We start from the raw sequence: 8,780 nt of genomic DNA, 5'->3' as shown, positions 1-8,780 counted from the left end.
TCCCTGAACCTCTCTTACTTTTGCCCTCTTACTAAATAGTTCATTGCTCCTTATTCTCTTGGTGTGATCTAATCGAATAGTTATAAAAGCAGTCTAATTGAACGACAGGAGTCCCTCATTAGCCACACAGGATCCATTCCAAGACCCTCGGTGGATTCCTGAAACAGAGGCTAGTTCCAAACCCTATACATACTGTACCGTGTTTATCCCCATTAATACATTCCTATGATAAATTTTCACATTTCTACTTAAAGAAAGCACTTCAGGGCTTCTTTTTGACATACACAAATTTCCAGTTTCATTACTCTTGTGCTTTGGGACAATAATGGTCCCAAAGTAAAATAAGGGTTACTGGAACACAAGCATTATACACCACAACAGCAGATCTGATTACCAGGATGTCTAATAAGCAGCTAATGGGCTGGCAGCGTATACAGCATGTATATTTTGGACAAAGGGATGATTCATGTCCTGGAAACTGCACTGCATGAGATTTCATCATATTGCTCAGAATGCTATGTAATTTAAAATTTATGAATTGTTTATTTCTAGAATTTTCCATTTAATTATTTTCAGAAGACAATTGACCATGGATAATAAGGTCATATTACTGTACCTCTAACAGACATTCTCAGCTACCAGCTCACAGTCCTTAGGGCCTATTAGCCTCATATTGTCTCTCTTGGAATGCTCAAAAGTTGCATCTTAAAGAAGTAGGTATTCACAGGCCTTGCATAACAGAAACTAAGGAGAATGAGAAGAAGTTTCAAATGTGCCTAATCATTCTAATTAAAAAAAATTAGAAATGAACCCAATTATGATGTATAATTATAAAGCTCTAATAAAAAAAATTAAAAGTGTAGTCTGGCTAAGTATTTGGGAATAGGAGTGGTACAAAGCAACAGAACAAAGGACTAGTAGGTTTTGCTCTCTGACCTCATGAAAATTTTCACAGAAAAGAAATTAAGACTTAAGTTTTCAGAGGCACATAAGACGGCTGGAGCTGCAGCTCAGCGGCAAAGCACTTGCCTAGCATGTGTAAGGCACTGGGTTCAATCCTCAGCCCCACATAAAAATAAGTAAAATAAAGGCATTCTGTCCATCTACAACTACAAAAAAATTTTTTTAAAGATGCACATAAGAAGGTTCACGTAGTTTTGATAGTTTCATAGAAGCATTTTTTCTTCCAGAAAGTCAAGGTAGCTCATGATTTCCCTATCCATCTCTTTTTATGCCCCCATTGAGATAATATGGATATATTTTTAAATTTTAGACTTTCAGGCAGGAAAATAGTTTTACAAAAGTGATTTCTAAACCTTATTAGTCATCAGAATCTCCTGGGAATTTTTTAATTTTTTTTAATAAGCATTTTTAATCTTCCCCATCCCTGTTGAATCACATTCTTAGCCAGGGTAGGAGAGGAGCTATAAGAGTCTGAGGTAGGAATTTTATTTTTTAAAAATATATAAATATATATCACTGAGCCACATCCCCAGCCCTTTTTAACATTTTATTTTGAGGCAGGGTCTCACTGAGTTGCTTAGGGTTTCACTAAGTTGCTGAGGCTGGCTTTGAACTTGCAATCCTCCTGCTTCAGCCTCCGGAATCACTGGGATTGTAGGCGGGACCCTGCTTATCTTCCGAGATCAGACAAGATTGGGCACCTTAAGGGTGGTATGGCCATGGAGTGTTTTTTAATTCTCCATGTTAATTCTATTGATCAGTCAGGCTTGGGCATCACTGTTGAGAGCACAGAAATTTCTACAGTACCTGCTAAGCTGTACCTCTTACTGCTCAGAACCACATAGAGAGGGAAGAAAAGACTTTGTGAGCTGTAGGGTGTCCCCTGCCTGGCAAAGTTCATCTGTTCTCTATTCTCAGACCCCTAGAGTCTGGACCCTCCAATTCAGCTGTTTGCACTTCCACAAAAGGCAGTGATCCCTCCTGTAGGGGAAAAATAAGAAGAGGAAATAAATTCATTAGAACCCTAAGTATCAAACAGCTAACTTCTTTACTTCCTTGGAAGGTTGGTATTAGCTCAATTCTGTAGTTGAGGAAGTGGCTAGACAACTGATGTTTAATTTTGCTAGGTTTCCTCTGTGGGTAATCAAGGGGGACAAGGTTCCAGTGTGATGGGGTGGGCTAGATTATTGCCATAGTAATTTATGCCCTTGTAGTAATTTATAAAGTAATTTAAATGGTAATTATATAGTAATTTATGTCTTTGTTTCTAGGAATAGAAGTAAATTTGATTTTCCCCCTCTTTTCCTCTTGGGAAAGAAGTCCCTCATTCCTGTTCCAAGGCACAGGACATTCATATGCTCAAGTATAAGAGTTTTAAGAACTTTATGTTCCAAAAGTTATCCTGGAAAAGGCCCAAAAGGAGTTCTTGACTCCTCAAAATAGATGATAGATGATAGATAAACAGACTAAAAAAAATGGATTATTCTAAAAATAGAAGAGATGTAAGACATTGTTTCTAGTCAGAGACAGATATGCCTCTCCCAGAGAGATGGAACCACCCACCCCAAGTTGGAAGGCAGTGTGAACATCTCCTGCATCCAGTGTGTCGGGAAATTCAGTTTTCCCTCCACCATAGCTTCAAAGGAGCGAGGAACATGCCACCCTCAGCAAACCTCGGCAGTTGTCCCATCTCAAAATCGGACTCACGGGACCTGCAGGAAGAGAAAAGAAACTGACATTCATTGCAACCTCTACTGTTCCAAGATCACTTTTCTCTGGGACCCGTGGAACCCGAGACCCTTCTGGGGAGTCCAAGTAGGAGCAGAGGCGGCCATGTCCAGAACGTTTCCCCCTGCCCCTGCTGTGGGGTCATGGAGTGTACTCATCTGCTTACTAATTCATGGACTGTCAAACATCTTATTTGTTATAAAAATAAGAATCAAATACGATGAGTGAAAGAAACCAGATGTGAAAGAGCTCAAGCTGTTTGTGTTCCATTTATGTGAAGTTAGAAAATAGACTGAACTCACCTGTGGTAATGGAGGTTTGTACAGCAAGTATCTCTGGCCAGGTATTGACTAGAAGGCACGAGGGAGCCTTCTTGGTGCTGGAAAACTTCTTTATCTTGGTCTGGATAGTAACTGTGTTTCCAAACCAGGCTCATCTCCACCTGATGCTCAGGAAAAACCAATCCCTCAAGTGCCAAGTTTTGCAAAAGAGAAAGCATTTGAATTCTTGGGTCAAAAAAGCAGCAATCAAAAGGAGATGGGAGTCTATGGACTCAAATCCATCTCCCCAAGGACAGGGTCTGCGAATATTTATGGGGTGGGTAAAACAGGGGGTCGTGGTACATGTGTGGACAAACTTCATGGCACTGCACAGAATGCAGGGTCAGAAAATGGCAGCATTAGCCTGGCCTGGGGGGACACCAGAGGGTTGCCCATCAGATGCTTTCTGCAGGTGTAGGTGAGAATGGTTGTGATTTTAAGCAGTTAGAGCCAGACAATGCTTCTTTCTCAAAATTTCTTTTTAGAAAGCTTATAGTGATCATTGAGCAAACCTAGAATTCCAGCTTTGGGGAAGGCTGAGGCAGAAGGATGGCTTGAGACCACGTTTTTTAGTTCAAGGCCAACCTGGGCAATATAGCTAGACCCCGGCTCTAAAAATAGTTATCAAAGTGACCATGCTTCAGAGGTGTTATCCAAAATAAAGCTAGCAGGGGTCCATTCAGACTTTCCCTGAGTGAGTTTTGTGTGTGTGTGGTTCTTTTGTTTGGAGGTACTGGGACTCAAACATGGGGCGCTCTACCACTGAACAACACCCTCAGCCCTTTTTATTTCATTTTGAAACAGGGTCTCACTTAATCACCCATGCTGGCCTAGAACCTGACATCTTCCTGCCTCAGGCTCCTGAGTACCTGGAATTAGAGGAGTGTGCCATCACACCTAGCTCCTAAGTGATATTTAAAAGAAAGGATGTGCTCTTTGATTTTAAAATGTTTACTGGGAAGAGAGAATAACTAAAACTTCCTACAGGAAAAACAAAAACAAAAACAATTGTTAATTTTGTTATGAAAAGTTCCACAGGTGCACACATATGTAAGAAGCCATTGAGCTGTACACATAAGATCCATGGACTTTACTGTTAGGTAAATGTTACCTCCGCAATAGTAAATACATCATAAAGCAAACAAGCCAATAAATGAACACAGATACTAAACAATAACCTAGAATGGCCTGCCAGTTCTGTCTTACCTATTACTGGGGTCATTTTTCCCCTCTTGCTGACTCAAGCCTGTTCCAATTCCTAAAATGAACATAGTTCCCTACCCCAAAATTGCATGAGAAATTTTAAAAGCTAGAGAAAAACACTCAGCCCAAGAATCCTCATCCATGGTGGGCATGCCGCATGGTGTTTGTATGCAGGGTACCAGAGCTAGGCTCTGTCACTGGTGGTTATGACCTTAAGCAGCTTACTTAAAGTCTCCATTCCTCAGTTTCTGGATCTGTGTAATAGGCTTAATAATCAGGATTAAACAAGTTTAATCCATGTAAGCACACTCAGAGATATCCAATACTATTATACACCAAGCCATAGTAAGGATTTTACCAGGATTACCTGCTATAATCCTTGCAGCAACCCTCTAATAGATACTGTCATCCCCATTTTACAAGGGAAGAAACTAAAGCTCAAAGAGACAATGTTTGCATAGTTAGCCAAGGGCACCATCAGGGTTTGAAACTAGGTCTGTCTTGTCTTTTCCTGTTAAAGGGCTTCCCTGATGCTAACCGGGATCTTCCCAACCTCTGCTTCCTCCTGGACTGCGTTAGTGTTAACCCACCAGTAATCTGCATCTCTCCTGTGGCCTGTGGCTAAGACTGGATCACATAGTCCACTCTCCTGGAAACACTGTAGTCCTTTGTTCTGTTGGAGCCCCAGGTACACAACTAGTCTAAATAATAGATGCCCAAGTGAGCTCTTAAGACTGTGTCCCCTTCCATTACCCTCCCCCGATTTTTTATTTTATAATTAAAGGAGGGAATGTGGTGCTTTTAAAGAACACACAGCACTGGAAAGAGGGAAGTGTGCTATTATCAGGAAAAAAATTTGAAATTTCTGGTAGATAGAAATTAAATAAAATAAATATCAACAAGAGTTGGGGGGAAAAAACTCACATCCCAAAACTGGCTGCAGAAAATGATCCTAATAAATTCTTAAAACAATGGAAAGACAAGAGCAAATCCAGAGAGGTTCCCAACTCAGAAGGGCATTTACAATAAAGACTCTGAAGAAACCATCAGGATGATTTATTAAAATCTATTTTCAAAGCATGGAATCCATGGCCTTTTTCTGCCCCTCAACTGGCAGAAGGAAAACATCAGTAGTGATTGGCTTGAGGAGGGCAGAGGGCAGGGAGAGGGCACCAGAGATATGCCTGGGAGGAAGTGTTACTTCTAACTCCATGAGGAGGGTCATGCATATGACCTGCCCTGAGAGTGAAACCCTCTTACTTTAGCACCATGGCAGGGAAACCTGCAGATGTGTGGGTATTAGTTTTTTTTTTTCTCTGCCAGAACAAAAGACCACAAACATAGTGGCCTACAACAACACACATTTATAGTCTCGCTGTCCTGTAAGTCAGAAATCTAACACAGACCCTATAGGGCTAGAATCAAGGCCTATGGAAGGTGCATTCCTTCCTGGAGACCTCAGAGGAGATTTTTTCAGCAACTGATGTCCACCCACATTCCTGAGCTCCTGGTTCTTTTTTCCATCTTCAAAGCCAGCAGTGTTGCACTTTTCTGGCCCGCCTTTCTTTCTTTCTTTGATATTTTTTTAGTTGTCAATGGACCTTTACTTTGTTTATATGCGGTGCTGAAAATCGAACCCAGTGCCTCTCACGTGCTAGGCAAGCACTGTACCATTGGGCTGCAATCCCACCCCATCTGACCCTTCTTTCGTAGTTCATCTCCCTCTGATAACAGCCAGGAACATTATTGTCAAGAATCCTGTTTGTGGGCCCAGATGAATAACCCAGGATAATCTCCTCAGCTACAATTCCTTTAATTAATCTCATCAAAGTCCCTTTTGCCATGTAAAGGAACATGTTTACAGGGTTTCAGGAATTAGGGGCCATTACTTTGCCCACCACATGTGCTTTTTGGGTGTCTTGCAGATGCCCCTGTATCCTCGTTAGCGGTTCTACCTGAAGCTGGAGTGATGTCCCTGGGCAGAGGCAGCAGTGGCTTAAGCCAGCCCATTTTTGCAGGGTAGCCTTGGCTGTTTCCCTTGCTTTCTATTGGTTTCTCAATTCTGATTCTTAGCCTTCTGGTCAACTTTGCAAGCACCCAAAAGCCTATCAATAAATTATTTTTCTGCATAAATTAGCCAAAGCCAGTTTTTGTTTATTTGCATTTGTAATGCTGGGAATTGAACCCAGAGCTTGGTTCATGCAAGGCAAGTATTCTACCACCAGGCTACATCCGCAGCGCCCCCACACACACACAGCCAGTCTGACTGATAAAAATATCCTACTGCCTGTTCCACACCCATTTATCTTTAAGTAAATGCTTCCTGTGGATTCCCCCTAGACCTACACCCAACTTACATTTTTGCACTTACAGGAAAGTTCTGTTAGATAACACTCCTACACAAAAGCAGATAAGACCCATGCTATCTATCTATAAACATTCACCTTGTTCTTCATTTAGAACCCAGGATCACCAGGCATTGATGAAAATTAACACCCTAAGCATTTTGAGAAAAATAGAATAGAACTGGCCTAGGAGAAAAAGAGATCAGAACAAAATCTTAACACTATAAGAATTTATTTGGTATACTCAGGGATTTGAGAATATTTTGCCTACACACAAGAGCATTTATTTAGTGTATAAGAAAGATCTTCTTTTTAACAACAACATTCATTATTTTTATTTTTGCAGGGCTGGGAATGGAAACCAGGGTCTTGCACATGTTAGGCAAGCACTGTATCACTGAATTATACCCTTAGCCCCCGCTCCAATAAAATTTTTAGCAACATCCATTTTTTAAAAATTTTATTCTAATTTGTTATATATGACAGCAGAATGCATTACAATTCATAATATTCATATAGAGCACAATTTCTCATATCTTTGGTTGTATACCAAGTATATTCACACCATTCATACATGTACTTAGGGTAATGATGTTCATCTCATTCCACCATCTTTTTTACCCCCTTGCCCCCTCCCTTTTCATCCCTCCCCTTTGCCCTATCTAAAGTTTGTCTAATCTTCCCATGCTCCCTCTCCCAACCCCACCATGAATGAGTTTCCTTATATCTGAGAAAACATTTTCGGCATTTGTTTTAGGGGGATTGGCTAACTTCACTTAGCATCATATTCTCCAACTCAATCCATTTAAAATCAAGAATTAATAAATGGGATGGATTTAAACTAAAAAGCTTCATCTTAGCAAAAGAAACAATCAGTGAGGTGAGTAAAGAGCCTACAGCTTGAGAGCAATTTTTTACCACTTGCACATCAGATAGAGTGCTCGTCTCTAGAATATATAAAGAAATAAAAAAGCTAAGCACCAAAAACCCAAATAAACCAATCAATAAATGGGCTAAGGAACTGAACAGACACTTCTCAGAAGGTGATCTACAATCAATCAACAAATATATGAAAAAATGTTCAACATGTCTAGCAATTAGAAAAATGCAAATCAAAACTACACTAAGATTTCATCTCACTCTAGTCAGAATGGCAGCCATCAAGAATACAAACAACTGTAAGTGTTGGCGAGGACATGGGGAGAAAAGGCACACTCACACATTGCTGGTGGAACTGCAAAATGATCAGCCAATCTGAAAAGCAGTATGAAGATTCCTTGGAAAACTGGGAATGGAACCACCTTTTGACTCAGCTATCCCACTCCTCGGTGTATACCCAAAGGACCTAAAAACAGCATACTACAGGGACACAACCACATCAATGTTTATTGCAGCACAATCCACAATAGCTAAAGTGTGGAACCAACCTAGATGCCCTTCAGTGGATGAATGGATAAAGAAACTGTGGTGTATATACACAATGGAATATTACTCAGCAATAAAAGAGAATAACAACATTCATTTTTGAAGTTTAAAAATAAACTTTTTTTAATCAAAGGAAAACACAGAGAAATAAGCATACCCGTCTGTATCATTTTAGAAGCCAAACAGTACTAGAAGACTTGTGATTAAAACAAATCTCTCATTCCTACCTTCCCAACACCCAGTTCTATCCCTATAGTTTCACTGACATTTTTCTCCATATTTTTAAAAAACTACATACTTATATCCATTTTTCTTTATTTTTATTTATTTATTTTGGAGCTAGGAGTTGAACTCAGAGCTTGCACATAGTAGGCCGGTGCTCAATCACTGAGCTACATCCCCAGCCCCTATGTCACTATTGATTTGTCAACTTTAATCCTTGTCTTTCAATTTCCCTGCAGGGTGAAAAAATGTTAAATATCTCTCCCCTATCCCAACTTCATTTTTCTTACCCCATGGCTAGTTATATGTAATTTTTTGTTAAACCAATGGTCAATGTTACCTTAAGTCAATATCAATGTTATTCACTGCACCAAATAATGCATTGCAACCTCTTTTCCTCCACATGCTTTCATTTTTTCTGAAGTTAATAATTGCCTCGTTTTCTCATTTGCTTCATTTTTCATCTACCTATTGTTAATTTTTCACCCAATTTTCAGCATATCTGCTATATACTAACCAATTCTATTTTTTTTAAAAGCTGAGAAAAAAAATCTATGATTTTTTTTTTTTTTTT

General features: G+C 39.8%; 1 long non-coding RNA gene across 1 annotated transcript; it reads right to left on the bottom strand.

Moving 5' to 3' along the window:
- Positions 1-218: 218 nt before the first annotated feature.
- Positions 219-7,117, bottom strand: LOC125619432. The gene is made up of 3 exons (XR_007350994.1): positions 2,994-7,117; positions 2,527-2,675; positions 219-1,944 (listed from the first exon to the last, which is right to left on the bottom strand). It is a non-coding gene; the product is annotated as an uncharacterized LOC125619432 (long non-coding RNA).
- Between the last annotated feature and the right edge of the window lie 1,663 nt (positions 7,118-8,780).

Source organism: Marmota marmota, unplaced genomic scaffold (genome assembly GCF_001458135.2).
Source record: "Marmota marmota marmota unplaced genomic scaffold, marMar, whole genome shotgun sequence".
Lineage (NCBI taxonomy): Eukaryota > Metazoa > Chordata > Mammalia > Rodentia > Sciuridae > Marmota > Marmota marmota.
The sequence above is the reverse complement of the archived record's forward strand: the minus strand, read 5'-3'. Positions and strand labels throughout refer to the sequence as shown.